The sequence below is a fragment of the Carcharodon carcharias genome, chromosome 31 (genome assembly GCF_017639515.1).
Source record: "Carcharodon carcharias isolate sCarCar2 chromosome 31, sCarCar2.pri, whole genome shotgun sequence".
NCBI classification, from domain to species: domain Eukaryota; kingdom Metazoa; phylum Chordata; class Chondrichthyes; order Lamniformes; family Lamnidae; genus Carcharodon; species Carcharodon carcharias.
In genome coordinates, this window is record NC_054497.1 from 18714051 (window position 1) to 18740756 (window position 26706).

The window sequence follows — 26706 nt, forward strand, 5'->3', positions numbered from 1 at the left end:
AATTTGAGAATGCTTCAATCTGATTGTACAGCGATATGAAAGTGCATCAATCTGAATGTACAGTGATATGAGAGAGCTTCAATCTGAAAGCACAATTATATGAGAGTGCTTTAATCTGAGTGTACAGTAATATGAGAGTACTTCAATCTGAGTGTACAGTGATGAGAGTGCTTCAATCCGAGTGTACAGCGATATGAGAGTGCTTCAATCTGAATGTACAGCGATATGAGTGTATTTCAATCTGAGTGTACAGTGATATAAGAGTGCTTCAATCTGAATGCACAGTGATATGAGAGTGTTTCAATCTGAGTGTACAGTAATTTGAGAGTACTTCAATCTGAGTGTACAGTGTTGAGAGTGCTTCAATCCGAGTGTACAGCGATATGAGTGTATTTCAATCTGAGTGTACAGTGATATAAGAGTGCTTCAATCTGAATGCACAGTGATATGAGAGTGTTTCAATCTGAGTGTACAGTAATTTGAGAGTGTAACAATCTCAGTGTACAGTGATATGAGAGAGTTTCAATCTGAGTGTACAGCGATATGCGAGTGCTTCAATCTGAATGCACAATTATATGAGAGTGCTTTAATCTGAGTGTACAGTAATATGAGAGTACTTCTATGTGAGTGTGCAGTGATATGAGAGTGCTTCAATCTGAATGTACAGTGATATGAGTGTGTTTCAATCTGTGTGTACAGCGTTATGAGAGTTCTTCAATCTGAATGCACAATGATATGAGAGTGTTTCAATCTGAGTGTACAGTAATATGAGTGTTTCAATCTGAGTGTACAGTGATATGAGAGAGTTTCAATCTGAGTGTACATCGATATGAGAGTGCTTCAATCTGAGTGTACAGTGATATGAGAGTGCATCAATCTGAATGCACAATTATATGAGAGTACTTCAATCTGAATGTACAGTGATATGAGAGTACTTCAATCTGGGTATACAGTGATATGAGTGTGTTTCAATCTGAGTGTACAGCGATATGAGAGTGCTTCAATCCGAATGTACAGAGATATGAGAGTACTTCAATCTGAGTGTACCTGTAATTTGAGATTGTTTCAATCTGAGTGTACAGTGTTGGAGTACTTCAATCTGAGTGTACAGTGATATGATAGTGCTTCAACATGAGTGTACCATTAATTTGAGACTGCTTCAATCTGAGTGTACAGCGATATGAGAATGTTTCACTCTGAGTGTACAGTGATATGAAATTGCATCAGTCTGAATGTACAGTGAAACGAGAGTGGTTCAATCTGAGTGTACCAGTAATTTGAGAATGGTTCAAGCTGACTGTACCAGTAAGTTGGGAATGCTTCAATCTGATTGCACAGCCATATGAGAGTACATCAATCTGAGTCTACAGCTATACGAGAATGTTTCCCTCTGAGTGTACAGTGATATGAGAGTGCATCACTCTGAATGTACAGCGACATGAGAGTTCTTGAATCTGATGTACAGTGATATGCGAGTGCTTCAATCTGAGTGTACAGTGATATGAGAATGTTTCAATCTGAGTGTACAGTGATATGAGAGTGCTTCAATCTAAGTCTACAGTGATGTGAGAGTACTTCAATCTGAGTGTACCAGTAATTTGAGAATGCTTCAATCTGAATGTACAGTGGTATGGGAGTGCTTCAATCTGAGTGTACCAGTAATTTGAGAATGCTTCAATCTGAATGTACGGTGATATGAGAGTACTTCAATCTGAGTGTACCAGTAATTTGAGAATGCTTCAATCTGAATGTACAGCGATATGAGAGTGTTTCAATCTGAGACTACAGTGACATGAAAGTGTTTCAATCTGAGTGTACAGCGATATGAGAGTGCTTGAATCCGAATGTACAGAGATATGAGAGTACTTCAATCTGAGTGTACCTGTAATTTGAGATTGTTTCAATCTGAGTGTACAGTGTTGGAGTACTTCAATCTGAGTGTACAGTGATATGATAGTGCTTCAACATGAGTGTACCATTAATTTGAGACTGCTTCAATCTGAGTGTACAGCGATATGAGAATGTTTCACTCTGAGTGTACAGTGATATGAAATTGCATCAGTCTGAATGTACAGTGAAACGAGAGTGGTTCAATCTGAGTGTACCAGTAATTTGAGAATGGTTCAAGCTGACTGTACCAGTAAGTTGGGAATGCTTCAATCTGATTGCACAGCCATATGAGAGTACATCAATCTGAGTCTACAGCTATACGAGAATGTTTCCCTCTGAGTGTACAGTGATATGAGAGTGCATCACTCTGAATGTACAGCGACATGAGAGTTCTTGAATCTGATGTACAGTGATATGCGAGTGCTTCAATCTGAGTGTACAGTGATATGAGAATGTTTCAATCTGAGTGTACAGTGATATGAGAGTGCTTCAATCTAAGTCTACAGTGATGTGAGAGTACTTCAATCTGAGTGTACCAGTAATTTGAGAATGCTTCAATCTGAATGTACAGTGGTATGGGAGTGCTTCAATCTGAGTGTACCAGTAATTTGAGAATGCTTCAATCTGAATGTACGGTGATATGAGAGTACTTCAATCTGAGTGTACCAGTAATTTGAGAATGCTTCAATCTGAATGTACAGCGATATGAGAGTGTTTCAATCTGAGACTACAGTGACATGAAAGTGTTTCAATCTGAGTGTACAGCGATATGAGAGGGCTTCAATCTGAATGTACATTGATATGAGAGTGCTTCAATCTGAATGTACCAGTAATTTGAGAGTGATTCAGTCTGAGTGTACAGTGTTGGAGTGCTTCAATCTGAGTGTACAGTACTATGAGAGTGCTTCAATCTGAATGTACTAGTAATTTGAGAGTGCATCAATCTGAGTGTACAGTGTTGGTGTGCTTCAATTTGTGTGTACAGCGATATGAAAGTACGTATATCTGAATGTACAGCGATATGAGAATGTTTCACTCTGAGTGTACAGCGATATGAGAGTACTTCAGTGTGAGTGTACCAGTAATTTGTGATAGCTTCAATCTGAGTGTTCAGTGTTGGAGTGCTTCAATCTGAATGTACAGTGATATGAGAGTGCTTCAATCTGGATGTACAGCGATATGAAAGTGCATTAATCTGAATGTACAGCGATATGAGAGTACTTCAATCTGAATGTACAGTGATATGAGAGTGCATCAATCTGAATGCACAATTATATGAGAGTGCTTTAATCTGAGTGTACAGTAATGAGAGTACTTCAATCTGAGTGTATAGTGATATGAGAGAGCTTCAATCCGAGTGTACAGCGATATGAGAGAGCTTCAATCTGAGTGTACCAGTAATTTGAGGGTGCTTCAATCTGAGTGTACAGTGATATGAGAGTGCTACAATATGAGTGTACCATTACTTTGAGAATGCTTCAAACTGAATGTACAGCGATATGAGAGTACTTCAATCTGAGTGTACAGCGATATGAGAATGTTTCACTCTGAGTGTACAGGGTTATGAAAGTGCATTAATCTGAGTGTACAGTGATATGAGAGTGCTTCAATCCGAGTGTACAGCGATATGAGAGTGCTTCAATCTGAATGCACAGTGATATGAGAGTGTTTCAATCTGAGTGTACAGTAATATGAGAGTGTTACAATCTGAGTGTACAGTGATATGAGAGAGTTTCAATCTGAGTGTACAGCGATATGAGAGTGCTTCAATCTGAGTGTATATTGATATGAGAGTGCATCAATCTGAATGCACACTTATATGAGATTGCTTTAATCTAAGTGTACAGTAATATGAGAGTACTTCAATCTTATTGTGCAGTGATATGAGAGTGCTTCAATCCGAGTGTACAGCGATATGAGGGTGCTTCAATCTGAAAGTACTGCGATATTAGTGTGTTTCAATCTGAGTGTACAGAGATATGAGAGTACATCAATCTGACTGTACCAGTAATTTGAGATTGCTTCAATCTGAGTGTACAGTGTTGGAGTGCTTCAATCTGAGCGTTCAGTGATATGAGAGGGCTTCAATCTGAATGTATAGTGATATGAGAGTGCTTCAATCTGAGTGTACAGCGATATGAGAGTGCTTCAATCTGAATGTACAGTGATATGAGAGTGCATCAATCTGAATGCACAATTATATGAGAGTGCTTTAATCTGAGTGTACAGCGATATGAGAGTACCTCAATCTGAGTGTACCAGTAATTTGAGAGTGCTTCAATCTGAGTGTACAGTGATATGAGTGTGCTTCAATATGAGTGTACCATTAATTTGAGAATGCTTCAATCTGATTGTACAGCGATATGAGAGTACTTCAATCTGAGTGTACAGCGATATGAAAGTGCATCAATCTGAATGTACAGTGATATGAGAGAGCTTCAATCTGAGTGTACAGTGATATGAGAGAGCTTCAATCTGAGTGTACAGCGATATGGGAGTGCTTCAATCTGAATGTACAGTGATATGAGAGTGCTTCAATCTGAGTGTACAGTGATATGAGAGTGCTACAATATGAGTGTACCATTACTTTGAGAATGCTTCAAACTGAATGTACAGCGATATGAGAGTACTTCAATCTGAGTGTACAGCGATATGAGAATGTTTCACTGAGTGTACAGGGTTATGAAAGTGCATCAATCTGAATGTACAGTGATATGAGAGAGCTTCAATCTAAGTGTACAGCAATATGAGAGTGCTTCAATCTGAATGTACAGTGATATGAGAGGTCATCAATCTGAATGCACAATTATATGAGTGTGCTTTAATCTGAGTGTACAGTAATATGAGAGTACTTCAATCTGAATGTACAGTGATATGAGAGTGCTTCAATGTGGATGCACAGAGATATGAAAGTGCATTAATCTGAACGTACAGTGATATGAGAGTGCTTCATTCTGAGTGTACAGTGATATGAGAGTGCTTCAATCCGAGTGTACAGCGATATGAGAGTGCTTCAATCTGAATGCACAGTGATATGAGAGTGTTTCAATCTGAGTGTACAGTAATATGAGAGTGTTACAATCTGAGTGTACAGTGATATGAGAGAGTTTCAATCTGAGTGTACAGCGATATGAGAGTGCTTCAATCTGAGTGTACATTGATATGAGAGTGCTTCAATCTGAATGCACACTTATATGAGATTGCTTTAATCTAAGTGTACAGTAATATGAGAGTACTTCAATCTTATTGTGCAGTGATATGAGAGTGCTTCAATCCGAGTGTACAGCGATATGAGGGTGCTTCAATCTGAAAGTACTGCGATATTAGTGTGTTTCAATCTGAGTGTACAGCGATATGAGAGTACTTCAATCTGATGTACAGAGATATGAGAGTACATCAATCTGACTGTACCAGTAATTTGAGATTGCTTCAATCTGAGTGTACAGTGTTGGAGTGCTTCAATCTGAGTGTTCAGTGATATGAGAGGGCTTCAATCTGAATGTACAGTGATATGAGAGTGCTTCAATCTGAGTGTACAGTGATATGAGAGTGCTTCAATCTGAATGTACAGTGATATGAGAGTGCATCAATCTGAATGCACAATTATATGAAAGTGCTTTAATCTGAATGTACTGCGATATGAGAGTACTTCAATCTGAGTGTACAGCGATATGAAAGTGCATCAATCTGAATGTACACTGATATGAGAGAGCTTCAATCTGAGTGTACAGCGATATGGGAGTGCTTCAATCTGAATGTACAGTGATATGAGAGTGCTTCAATCTGAATGTACAGTGATATGAGAGTGCTTCAATCTGAAAGTACAATTATATGAGAGTGCTTTAATCTGAGTGTACAGTAATATGAGAGGACTTTAATCTGAGTGTGCAGTGATATGAGAGTGCTTCAATGTGGATGCACAGAGATATGAAAGTGCATTAATCTGAACGTACAGTGATATGAGAGTGCTTCAATCTGAGTGTACAGTGATATGAGAGTGCTTCAATCCGAGTGTACAGCGATATGAGAGTGCTTCAATCTGAATGCACAGTGATATGAGAGTGTTTCAATCTGAGTGTACAGTAATATGAGAGTGTTTCAATCTGAGTGTACAGTAATATGAGAGTGTTACAATCTGAGTGTACAGTGATATGAGAGAGTTTCAATCTGAGTGTACAGCGATATGAGAGTGCTTCAATCTGAATGTACAGTGATATGAGAGTGCTTCAATCTGAAAGTACAATTATATGAGAGTGCTTTAATCTGAGTGTACAGTAATATGAGAGGACTTTAATCTGAGTGTGCAGTGATATGAGAGTGCTTCAATCCGAGTTTACAGCGATATGAGGGTGCTTCAATCTGAAAGTACTGCGATATGAGAGTACATCAATTTGACTGTACCATTAATTTGAGATGGCTTCAATCTGAGTGTACAGTGTTGGAGTGCTTCAATCTGAGTGTTCAGTGATATGAGTGGGCTTCAATCTCAATGTACAGTGATATGAGAGTGCTTCAATCTGAGTGTACAGCAATATGAGAGTGCTTCAATCTGAATGTACAGTGATATGAGAGTGCATCAATCTGAATGCACAATTATATGAGAGTGCTTTAATCTGAGTGTACCGTAATATGAGAGTACTTCAATCTGAGTGTACAGTGATATGAGAGAGCTTCAATCCGAGTGTACAGCGATATGAGAGTACTTCAATCTGAGTGTAGCAGTAATTTGAGAGTGCTTCAGTCTGAGTGTACAGTGATATGAGAGTGCTTCAATATGAGTGTACCATTAATTTGAGAATGCTTCAATCCGAGTGTACAGCGATATGAGAGTACTTCAATCTGAGTGTACCAGTAATTTGAGAGTGCTTCAATCTGAATGTACAGTGTTATGAGAGTGCTTCAATATGAGTGTACCATTAATTTGAGAATGCTTCAATCGGAATGTACAGCGATATGAGAGTACTTCAATCTGAGTGTACAGCGATATGAGAATGTTTCACTCTGAGTGTACACTGATATGAAAGTGCATCAATCTGAATGTACAGTGATATGAGAGAGCTTCAATCTGAGTGTACAGCGATATGAGAGTGCTTCAAACTGAAAGTACAGTGATATGAGAGTGCATCAATCTGAATGCACAATTATATGAGAGTGCTTTAATCTGAGTGTACAGTAATATGAGAGTACTTCAATCTGAGTGTACAGTGATATGAGAGAGCTTCAATGCGAGTGTACAGCGATATGAGTGTACTTCAATCTGAGTGTACCAGTAATTTGAGAGTGCTTCAATCTGAGTGTACAGTGATATTAGAGTGCTTCAATATGAGTGTACCATTAATTTGAGAATGCTTCAATCTGATTGTACAGCGATATGAGAGTACTTCAATCTGAGTGTACAGCGATATGAAAGTGCATCAATCTGAATGTACAGTGATATGAGAGAGCTTCAATCTGAGTGTACAGCGATATGGGAGTGCTTCAATCTGAATGTACAGTGATATGAGAGTGCTTCAATCTGAAAGCACAATTATATGAGAGTGCTTTAATCTGAGTGTACAGTGATATGAGAGTGCTTCATCTGAATGTACAGCGATATGAGTGTGTTTCAATCTGAATGTACAGTGATATGAGAGTGCATCAATCTGAAAGCACAAATATATGAGAGTGCTTTAATCTGAGTGTACACTGATATGAGAGTGTTTCAATCTGAGTGGACAGTAATATGAGAGTATTACAATCTCAGTGTACAGTGATATGAGAGTATTTCAATCTGTGTACAGCGATATGAGAGTGCTTCAATCTGAATGCACAATTATATGACAGTGCTTTAATCTGAGTGTACAGTAATATGAGAGTACGTCTGAGTGTGTAGTGATATGAGAGTGTTTCAATCTGAGTGTACAGTAATATGAGAGTGTTACAATCTGAGTGTACAGTGATATGAGAGAGTTTCAATCTGAGTGTACAGCGATACGAGAGTGCTTCAATCTGAGTGTACATTGATATGAGAGTGCATCAATCTGAATGCACACTTATATGAGAGTGCTTTAATCTAAGTGTACAGTAATACGAGAGTACTTCAATCTTATTGTGCAGTGATATGAGAGTGCTTCAATCCGAGTGTACAGCGATATGAGGGTGCTTCAATCTGAAAGTACTGTGATATTAGTGTGTTTCAATCTGAGTGTACAGCGATATGAGAGTACTTCAATCTGATGTACAGAGATATGAGAGTACATCAATCTGACTGTACCAGTAATTTGAGATTGCTTCAATCTGAGTGTACAGTGTTGGAGTGCTTCAATCTGAGTGTTCAGTGATATGAGAGGGCTTCAATCTGAATGTATAGCGATATGAGAGTGCTTCAATCTGAATGTACAGTGATATGAGAGTGCATCAATCTGAATGCACAATTATATGAGAGTGCTTTAATCTGAGTGTACAGTGTTGGAGTGCTTCAATCTGAGTGTTCAGTGATATGAGAGGGCTTCAATCTGAATGTACAGTGATATGAGAGTGCTTCAATCTGAGTGTACAGCGATATGAGAGTGCTTCAATCTGAATGTACAGTGATATGAGAGTGCATCAATCTGACTGTACCAGTAATTTGAGATTGCTTCAATCTGAGTGTACAGTGTTGGAGTGCTTCAATCTGAGTGTTCAGTGATATGAGAGGGCTTCAATCTGAATGTACAGCGATATGAGAGTGCTTCAATCTGAATGTACAGTGATATGCGAGTGCATCAATCTGAATGCACAATTATATGAGAGTGCTTTAATCTGAGTGTACAGTAATATGAGAGTACTTCAATCTGAGTGTACAGTGATATGAGAGAGCTTCAATCCGAGTGTACAGCGATATGAGAGTACTTCAATCTGAGTGTACCAGTAATTTGAGAGTGCTTCAATCTGAGTGTACAGTGATATGAGAGAGCTTCAATCTGAGTGTACAGCGATATGAGAGTACGTCAATCTGAGTGTACCAGTAATTTGGGAGTGCTTCAGTCTGAGTGTACAGTGATATGAGAGTGCTTCAATATGAGTGTACCATTAATTTGAGAATGCTTCGAGTGTACAGCGATATGAGAGTACTTCAATCTGAGTGCACAGTGATATGAGAGAGCTTCAATCCGAGTGTACAGCGATATGAGAGTACTTCAATCTGAGTGTACCAGTAATTTGAGAGTGCTTCAATCTGAATGTACAGTGTTATGAGAGTGCTTCAATATGAGTGTACCATTAATTTGAGAATGCTTCAATCTGAATGTACGGCGATATGAGAGTACTTCAATCTGAGTGTACAGCGATATGAGAATGTTTCACTCTGAGTGTACACTGATATGAAAGTGCATCATTCTGAATGTACAGTGATATGAGAGAGCTTCAATCTGAGTGTACAGCGATATGAGAGGGCTTCAATCTGAATGTACAGTGATATGAGAGTGCATCAATCTGAATGCACAATTATATGAGAGTGCTTTAATCTGAGTGTACAGTAATATGAGAGTCCTTTATTCTGAGTGTACAGTGATATGAGAGAGCTTCAATCCGAGTGTACAGCGATATGAGAGTACTTCAATCTGATGTACAGAGATATGAGAGTACATCAATCTGACTGTACCAGTAATTTGAGATTGCTTCAATCTGAGTGTACAGTGTTGGAGTGCTTCAATCTGAGTGTTCAGTGATATGAGAGGGCTTCAATCTGAATGTACAGCGATATGAGAGTACATCAATCTGAATGCACAATTATATGAGAGTGCTTTAATCTGAGTGTACAGTAATATGAGAGTACTTCAATCTGAGTGTAGAGTGATATGAGAGAGCTTCAATCCGAGTGTACAGCGATATGAGAGTACTTCAATCTGAGTGTACCAGTAATTTGAGAGTGCTTCAATCTGAGTGTACAGTGATATGAGAGTGCTTCAATATGAGTGTACCATTTAGTTGAGAATGCTTCAATCTGAATGTACAGTGATATGAGAGTGCATCAATCTGAATGCACAATTATATGAGAGTGCTTTAATCTGAGTGTACAGTAATATGAGAGTACTTCAATCTGAGTGTACAGTGATATGAGAGAGCTTCAATCCGAGTGTACAGCGATATGAGAGTACTTCAATCTGACTGTAGCAGTAATTTGAGAGTGCTTCAGTCTGAGTGTACAGTGATATGAGAGTGCTTCAATATGAGTGTACCATTAATTTGAGAATGCTTCAATCCGAGTGTACAGCGATATGAGAGTACTTCAATCTGAGTGTACCAGTAATTTGAGAGTGCTTCAATCTGAATGTACAGTGTTATGAGAGTGCTTCAATATGAGTGTACCATTAATTTGAGAATGCTTCAATCGGAATGTACAGCGATATGAGAGTACTTCAATCTGAGTGTACAGCGATATGAGAATGTTTCACTCTGAGTGTACACTGATATGAAAGTGCATCAATCTGAATGTACAGTGATATGAGAGAGCTTCAATCTGAGTGTACAGCGATATGAGAGTGCTTCAAACTGAAAGTACAGTGATATGAGAGTGCATCAATCTGAATGCACAATTATATGAGAGTGCTTTAATCTGAGTGTACAGTAATATGAGAGTACTTCAATCTGAGTGTACAGTGATATGAGAGAGCTTCAATCCGAGTGTACAGCGATATGAGTGTACTTCAATCTGAGTGTACCAGTAATTTGAGAGTGCTTCAATCTGAGTGTACAGTGATATTAGAGTGCTTCAATATGAGTGTACCATTAATTTGAGAATGCTTCAATCTGATTGTACAGCGATATGAGAGTACTTCAATCTGAGTGTACAGCGATATGAAAGTGCATCAATTTGAATGTACAGTGATATGAGAGAGCTTCAATCTGAGTGTACAGCGATATGGGAGTGCTTCAATCTGAATGTACAGTGATATGAGATTGCATCAATCTGAAAGCACAATTATATGAGAGTGCTTTAATCTGAGTGTACAGTGATATGAGAGTGTTTCAATCCGAATGTACAGTGATATGAGAGTGCTTCATCTGAAAGTACAGCGATATAAGTGTTTCAATCTGAATGTACAGTGATATGAGAGTGCATCAATCTGAAAGCACAATTGTATGAGAGTGCTTTAATCTGAGTGTACAGTGATATGAGTGTACTTCAATCTGAGTGTACCAGTAATTTGAGAGTGCTTCAATCTGAGGGTACAGTGATATTAGAGTGCTTCAATATGAGTGTACCATTAATTTGAGAATGCTTCAATCTGATTGTACAGCGATATGAGAGTACTTCAATCTGAGTGTACAGCGATATGAAAGTGCATCAATTTGAATGTACAGTGATATGAGAGAGCTTCAATCTGAGTATACAGCGATATGAAAGTGCTTCAATCTGAATGCACAGTGATATGAGAGAGTTTCAATCTGTGTACAGCGATATGAGAGTGCTTCAATCTGAATGCACAATTATATGACAGTGCTTTAATCTAAGTGTACAGTAATATGAGAGTACTTCTGAGTGTGTAGTGATATGAGAGTGTTTCAATCTGAGTGTACAGTAATATGAGAGTGTTACAATCTGAGTGTACAGTGATATGAGAGAGTTTCAATCTGAGTGTACAGCGATACGAGAGTGCTTCAATCTGAGTGTACATTGATATGAGAGTGCATCAATCTGAATGCACACTTACATGAGAGTGCTTTAATCTAAGTGTACAGTAATATGAGAGTACTTCAATCTTATTGTGCAGTGATATGAGAGTGCTTCAATCCGAGTGTACAGCGATATGAGGGTGCTTCAATCTGAAAGTACTGTGATATTAGTGTGTTTCAATCTGAGTGTACAGCGATATGAGAGTACTTCAATCTGATGTACAGCGATATGAAAGTGCATCAATCTGAATGTACAGTGATATGAGAGAGCTTCAATCTGAGTGTACAGCGATATGGGAGTGCTTCAATCTGAATGTACAGTGATATGAGAGTGCTTCAATCTGAAAGCACAATTATATGAGAGTGCTTTAATCTGAGTGTACAGTGATATGAGAGTGCTTCAATCCGAGTGTACAGTGATATGAGAGTGCTTCATCTGAATGTACAGCGATATGAGTGTGTTTCATTCTGAATGTACAGTGATATGAGAGTGCATCAATCTGAAAGCACAAATATACGAGAGTGCTTTAATCTGAGTGTACACTGATATGAGAGTGTTTCAATCTGAGTGTACAGTAATATGAGAGTATTACAATCTCAGTGTACAGTGATATGAGAGAGTTTCAATCTGTGTACAGCGATATGAGAATGCTTCAATCTGAATGCACAATTATATGACAGTGCTTTAATCTGAGTGTACAGTAATATGAGAGTACTTCTGAGTGTGTAGTGATATGAGAGTGTTTCAATCTGAGTGTACAGTAATATGAGAGTGTTACAATCTGAGTGTACAGTGATATGAGAGAGTTTCAATCTGAGTGTACAGCGATACGAGAGTGCTTCAATCTGAGTGTACATTGATATGAGAGTGCATCAATCTGAATGCACACTTATATGAGAGTGCTTTAATCTAAGTGTACAGTAATATGAGAGTACTTCAATCTTATTGTGCAGTGATATGAGAGTGCTTCAATCCGAGTGTACAGCGATATGAGGGTGCTTCAATCTGAAAGTACTGTGATATTAGTGTGTTTCAATCTGAGTGTACAGCGATATGAGAGTACTTCAATCTGATGTACAGAGATATGAGAGTACATCAATCTGACTGTACCAGTAATTTGAGATTGCTTCAATCTGAGTGTACAGTGTTGGAGTGCTTCAATCTGAGTGTTCAGTGATATGAGAGGGCGTCAATCTGAATGTACAGCGATATGAGAGTGCTTCAATCTGAATGTACAGTGATATGAGAGTGCATCAATCTGAATGCACAATTATATGAGAGTGCTTTAATCTGAGTGTACAGTAATATGAGAGTACTTCAATCTGAGTGTAGAGTGATATGAGAGAGCTTCAATCCGAGTGTACAGCGATATGAGAGTACTTCAATCTGAGTGTACCAGTAATTTGAGAGTGCTTCAATCTGAGTGTACAGTGATATGAGAGAGCTTCAATCCGAGTGTACAGCGATATGAGAGTGCTTCAATCTGAGTGTACCAGTAATTTGAGAGTGCTTCAATCTGAATGTACAGTGTTATGAGAGTGCTTCAATATGAGTGTACCATTAATTTGAGAATGTTTCAATCTGAATGTACAGCGATATGAGAGTACTTCAATCTGAGTGTACAGCGATATGAGAATGTTTCACTCTGAGTGTACACTGATATGAAAGTGCATCAATCTGAATGTACAGTGATATGAGAGAGCTTCAATCTGAGTGTACAGCGATATGAGAGTGCAGCAATCTGAATGCACAATTATATGAGAGTGCTTTAATCTGAGTGTACAGTAATATGAGAGTCCTTTATTCTGAGTGTACAGTGATATGAGAGAGCTTCAATCCGAGTGTACAGCGATATGAGAGTACTTCAATCTGAGTGTACCAGTAATTTGAGAGTGCTTTAATCTGAGTGTACAGTGATATTAGAGTGCTTCAATATGAGTGTACCATTAATTTGAAAATGCTTCAATCTGATTATACAGCGATATGAGAGTACTTCAATCTGAGTGTACTGCGATATGAAAGTGCATCAATCTGAATGTACAGTGATATGAGAGAGCTTCAATCTGAGTGTACAGCGATATGGGAGTGTTTCAATCTGAATGTACAGTGATATGAGAGTGCTTCAATCTGAAAGCACAATTATATGAGAGTGCTTTAAGCTGAGTGTACAGTGATATGAGAGTGCTTCATCTAAATGTACAGCGATATGAGTGTGTTTCAATCTGAATGTACAGTGATATGAGAGTGTTTCAATCTGAGTGTACAGTAATGAGAGTATTACAATCTCAGTGTACAGTGATATGAGAGAGTTTCAATCTGAGTGTACAGCGATATGAGAGTGCTTCAATCTGAATGCACAATTATATGACAGTGCTTTAATCAGAGTGTACAGTAATATGAGAGTACTTCTGAGTGTGTAGTGATATGAGAATGTTTCACTCTGAGTGTACAGGGTTATGAAAGTGCATCAATCTGAATGTACAGTGATATGAGAGAGCTTCAATCTGAGTGTACAGCAATATGAGAGTGCTTCAATCTGAATGTACAGTGATATGAGAGGTCATCAATCTGAATGCACAATTATATGAGAGTGCTTTAATCTGAGTGTACAGTAATATGAGAGTACTTCAATCTGAGTGTACTGTGATATGAGAGTGCTTCAATCTGGATGCACAGAGATATGAAAGTGCATTAATCTGAACGTACAGTGATATGAGAGTGCTTCAATCTGAGTGTACAGTGATATGAGAGTGCTTCAATCCGCGTGTACAGCGATATGAGAGTGCTTCAATCTAAATGCACAGTGATGTGAGAGTGCTTCAATCCGAGTGTACAGCGATATGAGGGTGCTTCAATCTGAAAGTACTGTGATATTAGTGTGTTTCAATCTGAGTGTACAGCGATATGAGAGTACTTCAATCTGATGTACAGAGATATGAGAGTACATCAATCTGACTGTACCAGTAATTTGAGATTGCTTCAATCTGAGTGTACAGTGTTGGAGTGCTTCAATCTGAGTGTTCAGTGATATGAGAGGGCTTCAATCTGAGTGTACAGCGATATGAGAGTGCTTCAATCTGAATGTACAGTGATATGAGAGTGCATCAATCTGAATGCACAATTATATGAGAGTGCTTTAATCTGAGTGTACAGTAATATGAGAGTACTTCAATCTGAGTGTACAGTGATATGAGAGAGTTTCAATCCGAGTGTACAGCGATATGAGAGTACTTCAATCTGAGTGTACCAGTAATTTGAGAGTGCTTCAATCTGAGTGTACAGTGATATTAGAGTGCTTCAATATGAGTGTACCATTAATTTGAGAATGCTTCAATCTGATTGTACAGCGATATGAGAGTACTTCAATCTGAGTGTACAGCGATATGAAAGTACATCAATCTGAATGTACAGTGATATGACAGAGCTTCAATCTGAGCGTACAGCGATATGGGAGTGCTTCAATCTGAATGTACAGTGATATGAGAGTGCTTCAATCTGAAAGCACAATTATATGAGAGTGCTTTAAGCTGAGTGTACAGTGATATGAGAGTGCTTCAATCCGAGTGTACAGTGATATGAGAGTGCTTCATCTGAATGTACAGCGATGAGTGTGTTTCAATCTGAATGTACAGTGATATGAGAGTGCTTCATTCTGAATGTACAGTGATATGAGAGTGCATCAATCTGAAAGCACAATTATATGAGAGTGCTTTAATCTGAGTATACAGTGATATGAGAGTGTTTCAATCTGAGTGTACAGCGATATGAGAGTGCTTCAATCTGAATGCACAATTATATGACAGTGCTTTAATCTGAGTGTACAGTAATATGAGAGTACTTCTATCTGAGTGTGTAGTGATATGATACTGCTTCAATCTAAATGTACAGTGATATGAGTGTGTTTCAATCTGTGTGTACAGCGTTATGAGAGTTCTTCAATCTGAATGCAAAGTGATATGAGAGTGTTTCAATCTGAGTGTACAGTAATTTGAGAGTGCTTCAATCTGAGTGTACAGTGATATGAGAGAGCTTCAATCCGAGTGTACAGTGATATGAGTGTACTTCAATCTGAGTGTACCAGTAATTTGAGAGTGCTTCAATCTGAGTGTACAGTGATATTAGAGTGCTTCAATATGAGTGTACCATTAATTTGAGAATGCTTCAATCTGATTGTACAGCGATATGAGAGTACTTCAATCTGAGTGTACAGCGATATGAAAGTGCATCAATTTGAATGTACAGTGATATGAGAGAGCTTCAATCTGAGTGTACAGCGATATGGGAGTGCTTCAATCTGAATGTACAGTGATATGAGATTGCATCAATCTGAAAGCACAATTATATGAGAGTGCTTTAATCTGAGTGTACAGTGATATGAGAGTGTTTCAATCCGAATGTACAGTGATATGAGAGTGCTTCATCTGAAAGTACAGCGATATAAGTGTTTCAATCTGAATGTACAGTGATATGAGAGTGCATCAATCTGAAAGCACAATTGTATGAGAGTGCTTTAATCTGAGTGTACAGTGATATGAGTGTACTTCAATCTGAGTGTACCAGTAATTTGAGAGTGCTTCAATCTGAGGGTACAGTGATATTAGAGTGCTTCAATATGAGTGTACCATTAATTTGAGAATGCTTCAATCTGATTGTACAGCGATATGAGAGTACTTCAATCTGAGTGTACAGCGATATGAAAGTGCATCAATTTGAATGTACAGTGATATGAGAGAGCTTCAATCTGAGTATACAGCGATATGAAAGTGCTTCAATCTGAATGCACAGTGATATGAGAGAGTTTCAATCTGTGTACAGCGATATGAGAGTGCTTCAATCTGAATGCACAATTATATGACAGTGCTTTAATCTAAGTGTACAGTAATATGAGAGTACTTCTGAGTGTGTAGTGATATGAGAGTGTTTCAATCTGAGTGTACAGTAATATGAGAGTGTTACAATCTGAGTGTACAGTGATATGAGAGAGTTTCAATCTGAGTGTACAGCGATACGAGAGTGCTTCAATCTGAGTGTACATTGATATGAGAGTGCATCAATCTGAATGCACACTTACATGAGAGTGCTTTAATCTAAGTGTACAGTAATATGAGAGTACTTCAATCTTATTGTGCAGTGATATGAGAGTGCTTCAATCCGAGTGTACAGCGATATGAGGGTGCTTCAATCTGAAAGTACTGTGATATTAGTGTGTTTCAATCTGAGTGTACAGCGATATGAGAGTACTTCAATCTGATGTACAGCGATATGAAAGTGCATCAATCTGAATGTACAGTGATATGAGAGAGCTTCAATCTGAGTGTACAGCGATATGGGAGTGCTTCAATCTGAATGTACAGTGATATGAGAGTGCTTCAATCTGAAAGCACAATTATATGAGAGTGCTTTAATCTGAGTGTACAGTGATATGAGAGTGCTTCAATCCGAGTGTACAGTGATATGAGAGTGCTTCATCTGAATGTACAGCGATATGAGTGTGTTTCATTCTGAATGTACAGTGATATGAGAGTGCATCAATCTGAAAGCACAAATATACGAGAGTGCTTTAATCTGAGTGTACACTGATATGAGAGTGTTTCAATCTGAGTGTACAGTAATATGAGAGTATTACAATCTCAGTGTACAGTGATATGAGAGAGTTTCAATCTGTGTACAGCGATATGAGAATGCTTCAATCTGAATGCACAATTATATGACAGTGCTTTAATCTGAGTGTACAGTAATATGAGAGTACTTCTGAGTGTGTAGTGATATGAGAGTGTTTCAATCTGAGTGTACAGTAATATGAGAGTGTTACAATCTGAGTGTACAGTGATATGAGAGAGTTTCAATCTGAGTGTACAGCGATACGAGAGTGCTTCAATCTGAGTGTACATTGATATGAGAGTGCATCAATCTGAATGCACACTTATATGAGAGTGCTTTAATCTAAGTGTACAGTAATATGAGAGTACTTCAATCTTATTGTGCAGTGATATGAGAGTGCTTCAATCCGAGTGTACAGCGATATGAGGGTGCTTCAATCTGAAAGTACTGTGATATTAGTGTGTTTCAATCTGAGTGTACAGCGATATGAGAGTACTTCAATCTGATGTACAGAGATATGAGAGTACATCAATCTGACTGTACCAGTAATTTGAGATTGCTTCAATCTGAGTGTACAGTGTTGGAGTGCTTCAATCTGAGTGTTCAGTGATATGAGAGGGCGTCAATCTGAATGTACAGCGATATGAGAGTGCTTCAATCTGAATGTACAGTGATATGAGAGTGCATCAATCTGAATGCACAATTATATGAGAGTGCTTTAATCTGAGTGTACAGTAATATGAGAGTACTTCAATCTGAGTGTAGAGTGATATGAGAGAGCTTCAATCCGAGTGTACAGCGATATGAGAGTACTTCAATCTGAGTGTACCAGTAATTTGAGAGTGCTTCAATCTGAGTGTACAGTGATATGAGAGAGCTTCAATCCGAGTGTACAGCGATATGAGAGTGCTTCAATCTGAGTGTACCAGTAATTTGAGAGTGCTTCAATCTGAATGTACAGTGTTATGAGAGTGCTTCAATATGAGTGTACCATTAATTTGAGAATGTTTCAATCTGAATGTACAGCGATATGAGAGTACTTCAATCTGAGTGTACAGCGATATGAGAATGTTTCACTCTGAGTGTACACTGATATGAAAGTGCATCAATCTGAATGTACAGTGATATGAGAGAGCTTCAATCTGAGTGTACAGCGATATGAGAGTGCAGCAATCTGAATGCACAATTATATGAGAGTGCTTTAATCTGAGTGTACAGTAATATGAGAGTCCTTTATTCTGAGTGTACAGTGATATGAGAGAGCTTCAATCCGAGTGTACAGCGATATGAGAGTACTTCAATCTGAGTGTACCAGTAATTTGAGAGTGCTTTAATCTGAGTGTACAGTGATATTAGAGTGCTTCAATATGAGTGTACCATTAATTTGAAAATGCTTCAATCTGATTATACAGCGATATGAGAGTACTTCAATCTGAGTGTACTGCGATATGAAAGTGCATCAATCTGAATGTACAGTGATATGAGAGAGCTTCAATCTGAGTGTACAGCGATATGGGAGTGTTTCAATCTGAATGTACAGTGATATGAGAGTGCTTCAATCTGAAAGCACAATTATATGAGAGTGCTTTAAGCTGAGTGTACAGTGATATGAGAGTGCTTCATCTAAATGTACAGCGATATGAGTGTGTTTCAATCTGAATGTACAGTGATATGAGAGTGTTTCAATCTGAGTGTACAGTAATGAGAGTATTACAATCTCAGTGTACAGTGATATGAGAGAGTTTCAATCTGAGTGTACAGCGATATGAGAGTGCTTCAATCTGAATGCACAATTATATGACAGTGCTTTAATCTGAGTGTACAGTAATATGAGAGTACTTCTGAGTGTGTAGTGATATGAGAATGTTTCACTCTGAGTGTACAGGGTTATGAAAGTGCATCAATCTGAATGTACAGTGATATGAGAGAGCTTCAATCTGAGTGTACAGCAATATGAGAGTGCTTCAATCTGAATGTACAGTGATATGAGAGGTCATCAATCTGAATGCACAATTATATGAGAGTGCTTTAATCTGAGTGTACAGTAATATGAGAGTACTTCAATCTGAGTGTACTGTGATATGAGAGTGCTTCAATCTGGATGCACAGAGATATGAAAGTGCATTAATCTGAACGTACAGTGATATGAGAGTGCTTCAATCTGAGTGTACAGTGATATGAGAGTGCTTCAATCCGCGTGTACAGCGATATGAGAGTGCTTCAATCTAAATGCACAGTGATGTGAGAGTGCTTCAATCCGAGTGTACAGCGATATGAGGGTGCTTCAATCTGAAAGTACTGTGATATTAGTGTGTTTCAATCTGAGTGTACAGCGATATGAGAGTACTTCAATCTGATGTACAGAGATATGAGAGTACATCAATCTGACTGTACCAGTAATTTGAGATTGCTTCAATCTGAGTGTACAGTGTTGGAGTGCTTCAATCTGAGTGTTCAGTGATATGAGAGGGCTTCAATCTGAGTGTACAGCGATATGAGAGTGCTTCAATCTGAATGTACAGTGATATGAGAGTGCATCAATCTGAATGCACAATTATATGAGAGTGCTTTAATCTGAGTGTACAGTAATATGAGAGTACTTCAATCTGAGTGTACAGTGATATGAGAGAGTTTCAATCCGAGTGTACAGCGATATGAGAGTACTTCAATCTGAGTGTACCAGTAATTTGAGAGTGCTTCAATCTGAGTGTACAGTGATATTAGAGTGCTTCAATATGAGTGTACCATTAATTTGAGAATGCTTCAATCTGATTGTACAGCGATATGAGAGTACTTCAATCTGAGTGTACAGCGATATGAAAGTACATCAATCTGAATGTACAGTGATATGACAGAGCTTCAATCTGAGCGTACAGCGATATGGGAGTGCTTCAATCTGAATGTACAGTGATATGAGAGTGCTTCAATCTGAAAGCACAATTATATGAGAGTGCTTTAAGCTGAGTGTACAGTGATATGAGAGTGCTTCAATCCGAGTGTACAGTGATATGAGAGTGCTTCATCTGAATGTACAGCGATGAGTGTGTTTCAATCTGAATGTACAGTGATATGAGAGTGCTTCATTCTGAATGTACAGTGATATGAGAGTGCATCAATCTGAAAGCACAATTATATGAGAGTGCTTTAATCTGAGTATACAGTGATATGAGAGTGTTTCAATCTGAGTGTACAGCGATATGAGAGTGCTTCAATCTGAATGCACAATTATATGACAGTGCTTTAATCTGAGTGTACAGTAATATGAGAGTACTTCTATCTGAGTGTGTAGTGATATGATACTGCTTCAATCTAAATGTACAGTGATATGAGTGTGTTTCAATCTGTGTGTACAGCGTTATGAGAGTTCTTCAATCTGAATGCAAAGTGATATGAGAGTGTTTCAATCTGAGTGTACAGTAATTTGAGAGTGCTTCAATCTGAGTGTACAGTGATATGAGAGAGCTTCAATCTGAGTGTACAGCGATATGAGAGTACGTGAATCTGAGTGTACCAGTAATTTGAGAGTGCTTCAGTCTGAGTGTATAGTGATATGAGAGTGCTTCAATATGAGTGTACCATTAATTTGAGAATGCTTCAATCTGATTGTACAGCGATATGAGGGTACTTCAATCTGAGTGTACAGTGATATGAGAGAGCTTCAATCCGAGTGTACAGCGATATGAGAGTACTTCACTCTGAGTGTACCAGTAATTTGAGAGTGCTTCAATCTGAATGTACAATGTTATGAGAGTGCTTCAATATGAGTGTACCATTAATTTGAGAATGCTTCAATCTGAATGTACAGCGATATGAGAGTACTTCAGTCTGAGTGTACAGCGATATGAGAAAGTTTCACTCTGAGTGTACAGTGATATGAAGTGCATCAATCTGAATGTACAGTGATATGAGAGAGCTTCAATCTGAGTGTACAGCGATATGAGAGTGCTTCAATCTGAATGTACAGTGATATGAGAGTGCATCAATCTGAATGCACAATTATATGAGAGTGCTTTATTCTGAGTGTACAGTAATATGAGAGTGCTTCAATCCGAGTGTACAGCGATATGAGAGTGCTTCAATCTGAATGCACAGTGATATGAGAGTGTTTCAATCTGAGTGTACAGTAATATGGGAGTGTTTCAATCTGAGTGTACAGCGATATGAGAGTGCTTCAATCTGAGTTTACATTGATATGAGAGTGCATCAATCTGAATGCACAATTATATGAGAGTGCTTTATTCTGAGTGTACAGTAATATGAGAGTACTTCAATCTGAGTGTACAGTGATATGAGAGTGCTTCAATCCGAGTGTACAGCGATATGAGAGTGCTTCAATCTGAATGCACAGTGATATGAGAGTGTTTCAATCTGAGTGTACAGTAATATGGGAGTGTTTGAATCTGAGTGTACAGCGATATGAGAGTGCTTCAATCTGAGTGTACATTGATATGAGAGTGCATCAATCTGAATGCACACTTATATGAGAGTGCTTTAATCTAAGTGTACAGTAATATGAGAGTACTTCATTCTTATTGTGCAGTGATATGAGAGAGCTTCAATCCGAGTGTACAGCGATATGAGGGTGCTTCAATCTGAAAGTATTGCGATATTAGTGTGTTTCAATCTGAGTGTACAGCGATATGAGAGTACTTCAATCTGATGTACAGAGATATGAGAGTATATCAATCTGACAGTACCAGTAATTTGAGATTGCTTCAATCTGAGTGTACAGTGTTGGAGTGCTTCAATCTGAGTGTTCAGTGATATGAGAGGGCTTCAATCTGAGTGTACAGTGATATGAGAGGGCTTCAATATGAGTGTACCATTAATTTGAGAATGCTTCAATCTGATTGTACAGTGTTGGAGTGCTTCAATCTGAGTGTACAGTGATATGAGAGTGCTTCAATCTGGATGCACAGAGATATGAAAGTGCATTAATCTGAATGTACAGTGATATGAGAGTGCTTCAATCTGAGTGTACAGCGATATGAGAGTGCTTCAATCTGAGTGTACAGCGATATGAGAGAGCTTCAATCTGAATGTACAGTGATATGAGGTGCATCAATCCGAGTGTACAGCGATATGAGAGTACTCCAATCTGAGTGTACCAGTAATTTGAGAGTGCTTCAATCTGAGTGTACAGTGATATTAGTGTGCTTCAATATGAGTGTACCATTAATTTGAGAATGCTTCAATCTGATTGTACAGTGATATGAGAGTACTTCAATCTGAGTGTACAGCGATATGAAAGTGCATCAATCTGAATGTACAGTGATATGAGAGAGCTTCAATCGGAGTGTACAGCGATATGGGAGTGCTTCAATCTGAATGTACATTGATATGAGAGTGCATCAATCTGAATGCACACTTATATGAGAGTGCTTTAATCTGAGTGTACAGTAACATGAGAGTACTTCAATATGATTGTGCAGTGATATGAGAGTGCTTCAATCCGAGTGTACAGCGATATGTGAGTACTTCAATCTGACTGTACCAGTAATTTGAGATTGCTTCAATCTGAGTGTACAGTGTTGGAGGGCTTCAATCTGAGTGTACAGTGATATGAGAGTGCTTCAATCAGGATGCACACATATATGAAAGTGCATTAATCTGAATGTGCAGTGATACGAGTGTGCGTCATTCTGAGTGTACAGTGATATGAGAGTGCTTCAATCCGAGTGTACAGTAATATGAGAGTGTTACAATCTGAGTGTACAGTGATATGAGAGAGTTTCAATCTGAGTGTACAGCGATATGAGAGTACTTCAATCTGAGTGTGCATTGATATGAGAGTGCTTCAATCCGAGTTTACAGCGATATGAGGGTGCTTCAATCTGAAAGTACTGCGATATGAGTGTGTTTCAATCTGAGTGTACAGCGATATAAGAGTACTTCAATCTTACTGTACCAGTAATTTGAGATTGCTTCAATCTGAGTGTACAGTGTTGGAGTGCTTCAATCTGAGTGTACAGTAATATGAGAGTGCTTCAATCTGGATGCACAATTATATGGGAGTGCTTTAATCTGAGTGTACCAGTAATTTGAGAGTGCTTCAAGCTGAGTGTACAGTGAAATGAGAGTGCTTCAATCTGAATGTACAGTGACATGAGAGTGCATCAATCTGAATGCACAATTATATGGGAGTGCTTTAATCTGAGTGTACCAGTAATTTGAGAGTGCTTCAATCTGAGTGTACAGTGATATGAGAGTGCTTCAATATGAGTGTACCATTAATTTGAGAATGCTTCAATCTGATTGTACAGCGATATGAGAATACTTCAATCTGAGTGTACAGTGATATGAGAGAGCTTCAATCCGAGTGTACAGCGATATGAGAGTACTTCAATCTGATTGTACAGTGATATGAGAGAGCTTCAATCCGAGTGTACAGCGATATGAGAGTACTTCAATCTGAGTGTACCAGTAATTTGAGAGTGCTTCAATCTGAGTGTACAGTGATATGAGAGTGCTTCAATATGAGTGTACCATTTAGTTGAGAATGCTTCAATCTGAATGTACAGCGATATGAGAGTACTTCAATCTGAGTGTACAGCGATATGAGAATGTTTCACTCTGAGTGTACAGTGATATGAAAGTGCATCAATCTGAATGCAGAGTGATATGAGAGAGCTTCAATCTTGGTGTACAGCGATATGAGAGTGCTTCAATCTGAATGTACAGTGATATGAGAGTGCATCAATCTGAATGCACAATTATATGAGAGTGCTTTAATCTGCGTGTACAGTAATATGAGAGTACTTCAATCTGAGTGTACAGTGATATGAGAGTGCTTCAATTCGAGTGTACAGCGATATGAGAGTGCTTCAATCTGAATGCACAGTGATATGAGAGTGTTTCAATCTGAGTGTACAGTAATATGAGAGTGTTACAATCTGAGTGTACAGTGATATGAGAGAGTTTCAATCTGAGTGTACAGCGATATGTGTGTGCTTCAATCTGAGTGTATATTGATATGAGAGTGCATCAATCTGAATGCACACTTATATGAGAGTGCTTTAATCTGAGTGTACAGTAATATGAGAGTACTTCAATATGATTGTGCAGTGATATGAGAGAGCTTCAATCCGAGTGTACAGCGATATGAGAGTACTTCAATCTGGGTGTACCAGTAATTTGAGCGTGCTTCAATCTGAGTGTACAGTGATATGAGAGTGCTTCAATATGAGTGTACCATTTAGTTGAGAATGCTTCAATCTGAGTGTACAGTGATATGAGAGTGCTTCAATTCGAGTGCACAGCGATATGAGAGTGCTTCAATCTGAATGCACAGTGATATGAGAGTACTTCAATCTGAGTGTACCAGTAATTTGAGAGTGCTTCAATCTGAGTGTACAGTGATATGAGAGAGTTTCAATCTGAGTGTACAGCGATATGTGAGTGCTTCAATCTGAGTGTATATTGATATGAGAGTGCATCAATCTGAATGCACACTTATATGAGAGTGCTTTAATCTGAGTGTACAGTAATATGAGAGTACTTCAATATGATTGTGCAGTGATATGAGAGTGCTTCAATCCGAGTGTACAGCGATATGAGGGTGCTTCAATCTGAAAGTACCGCGATATGAGTGTGTTTCAATCTGAGTGTGCAGCGATATGAGAGTACTTCAATCTGAGTGTACAGCGATATGAGAGTACTTCAATCTGACTGTACCAGTAATTTGAGATTGCTTCAATCTGAGTGTACAGTGTTGGAGTGCTTCAATCTGAGTGCGCAGTGATATGAGAGTGCTTCAATCTGGATGCACAGAGATATGAAAGTGCATTAATCTGAATGTACAGTGATATGAGAGTGCTTCAATCTGAGTGTACAGCGATATGAGAGTGCTTCAATCTGAATGTACAATGATATGAGAGTGCATCAAACTGAATGCACAATTATATGAGAGTGCTTTAATCTGAGTGTACAGTAATATGAGAGTACTTCAATCTGAGTGTACAGTGATATGAGAGTGCTTCAATATGAGTGTACCAGTAATTTGAGAGTGCTTCATTCTGAGTGTACAGTGATATGAGAGTGCTTCAATATGAGTGTACCATTTATTTGAGAATGCTTCAATCTGAATGTACAGTGATATGAGAGTACTTCTATCTGAGTGTACAGCGATATGAAAGTGCATCAATCTGAATGTACAGTGATATGAGAGAGCTTCAATCTGAGTGTACAGCGATATGAGGGTGCTTCATTCTGAAAGTACTGCGTTATGAGTGTGTTTCAATCTGAGTGTACAGCGATATATGAGTAATTCAATCTGAGTGTACAGTAATATGAGAGTGTTACAATCTGAGTGTACAGTGATATGAGAGAGTTTCAATCTGAGTGTACAGCGATATGAGAGAGTTTCAATCTGAGTGTACAGCGATATGAGGGTACTTCAATCTGAGTGTACATTGATATGAGAGTGCATCAACCTGAATGCACAATTATATGAGATTGCTTTAATCTGACCGTATAGTAATATGAGAGTACTTCAATCTGAGTGTGCAGTGATATGAGAGTGCTTCAATCCGAGTTTACAGCGATATGAGGGTGCTTCAATCTGAAAGTACTGCGTTATGAGTGTGTTTCAATCTGAGTGTACAGCGATATAAGAGTAATTCAATCTGAGTGTACAGCGATATGAGAGTACTTCAATCTGACTGTACCAGTAATTTGAGATTGCTTCAATCTGAGTGTATAGTTTTGGAGTGCTTCAATCTGAGTGTACAGTAATATGAGAGTGCTTCAATCTGGATGCACAGAGATATGAAAGTGCATTAATCTGAATGTACAGTGATATGAGAGTGCTTCAATCTGAGTGTAAAGCGATATGAGAGTGCTTCTACCTGAATGTACAGTGATATGAGAGTGCATCAATCTGAATGCACAATTATATGGGAGTGCTTTAATCTGAGTGTACCAGTAATTTGAGAGTGCTTCAATCTGAGTGTGCAGTGATATTAGAGTGCTTCAATATGAGTGTACCATTAATTTGAGAATGCTTCAATCTGATTGTACAGCGATATGAGAGTACTTCAATCTGAGTGTACAGTGATATGAGAGAGCTTCAATCCGAGTGTACAGCGCTATGAGAGTACTTCAATCTGAGTGTACAGTGATATGAGAGAGCTTCAATCCGAGTGTACAGCGATATGAGAGTACTTCAATCTGAGTGTACCAGTAATTTGAGAGTGCTTCAATCTGAGTGTACAGTGATATGAGAGTGCTTCAATATGAGTGTACCATTAATTTGAGAATGCTTCAATCTGAATGTACAGCGATATGAGAGTACTTCAATCTGAGTGTACAGCGATATGAGAATGTTTCACTCTGAGTGTACAGTGATATGAAAGTGCATCAATATGAATGTACAGTGATATGAGAGTGCATCAATCTGAATGCACAATTATATGAGAGTGCTTTATTCTGAGTGTACAGTAATATGAGAGTACTTCAATCTGAGTGTACAGTGATATGAGAGTGCTTCAATCCGAGTGTACAGCGATATGAGAGTGCTTCAATCTGAATGCACAGTGATATGAGAGTGTTTCAATCTGAGTGTACAGTAATATGGGAGT

General features: G+C 38.4%; 1 protein-coding gene across 1 annotated transcript in view; it reads left to right on the forward strand.

Moving 5' to 3' along the window:
• Positions 1-26706, forward strand: part of LOC121271597 (glutamate receptor ionotropic, NMDA 2B-like) — a 668674-nt gene that overhangs the window by 249559 nt on the left and 392409 nt on the right. The window lies entirely within an intron of this gene.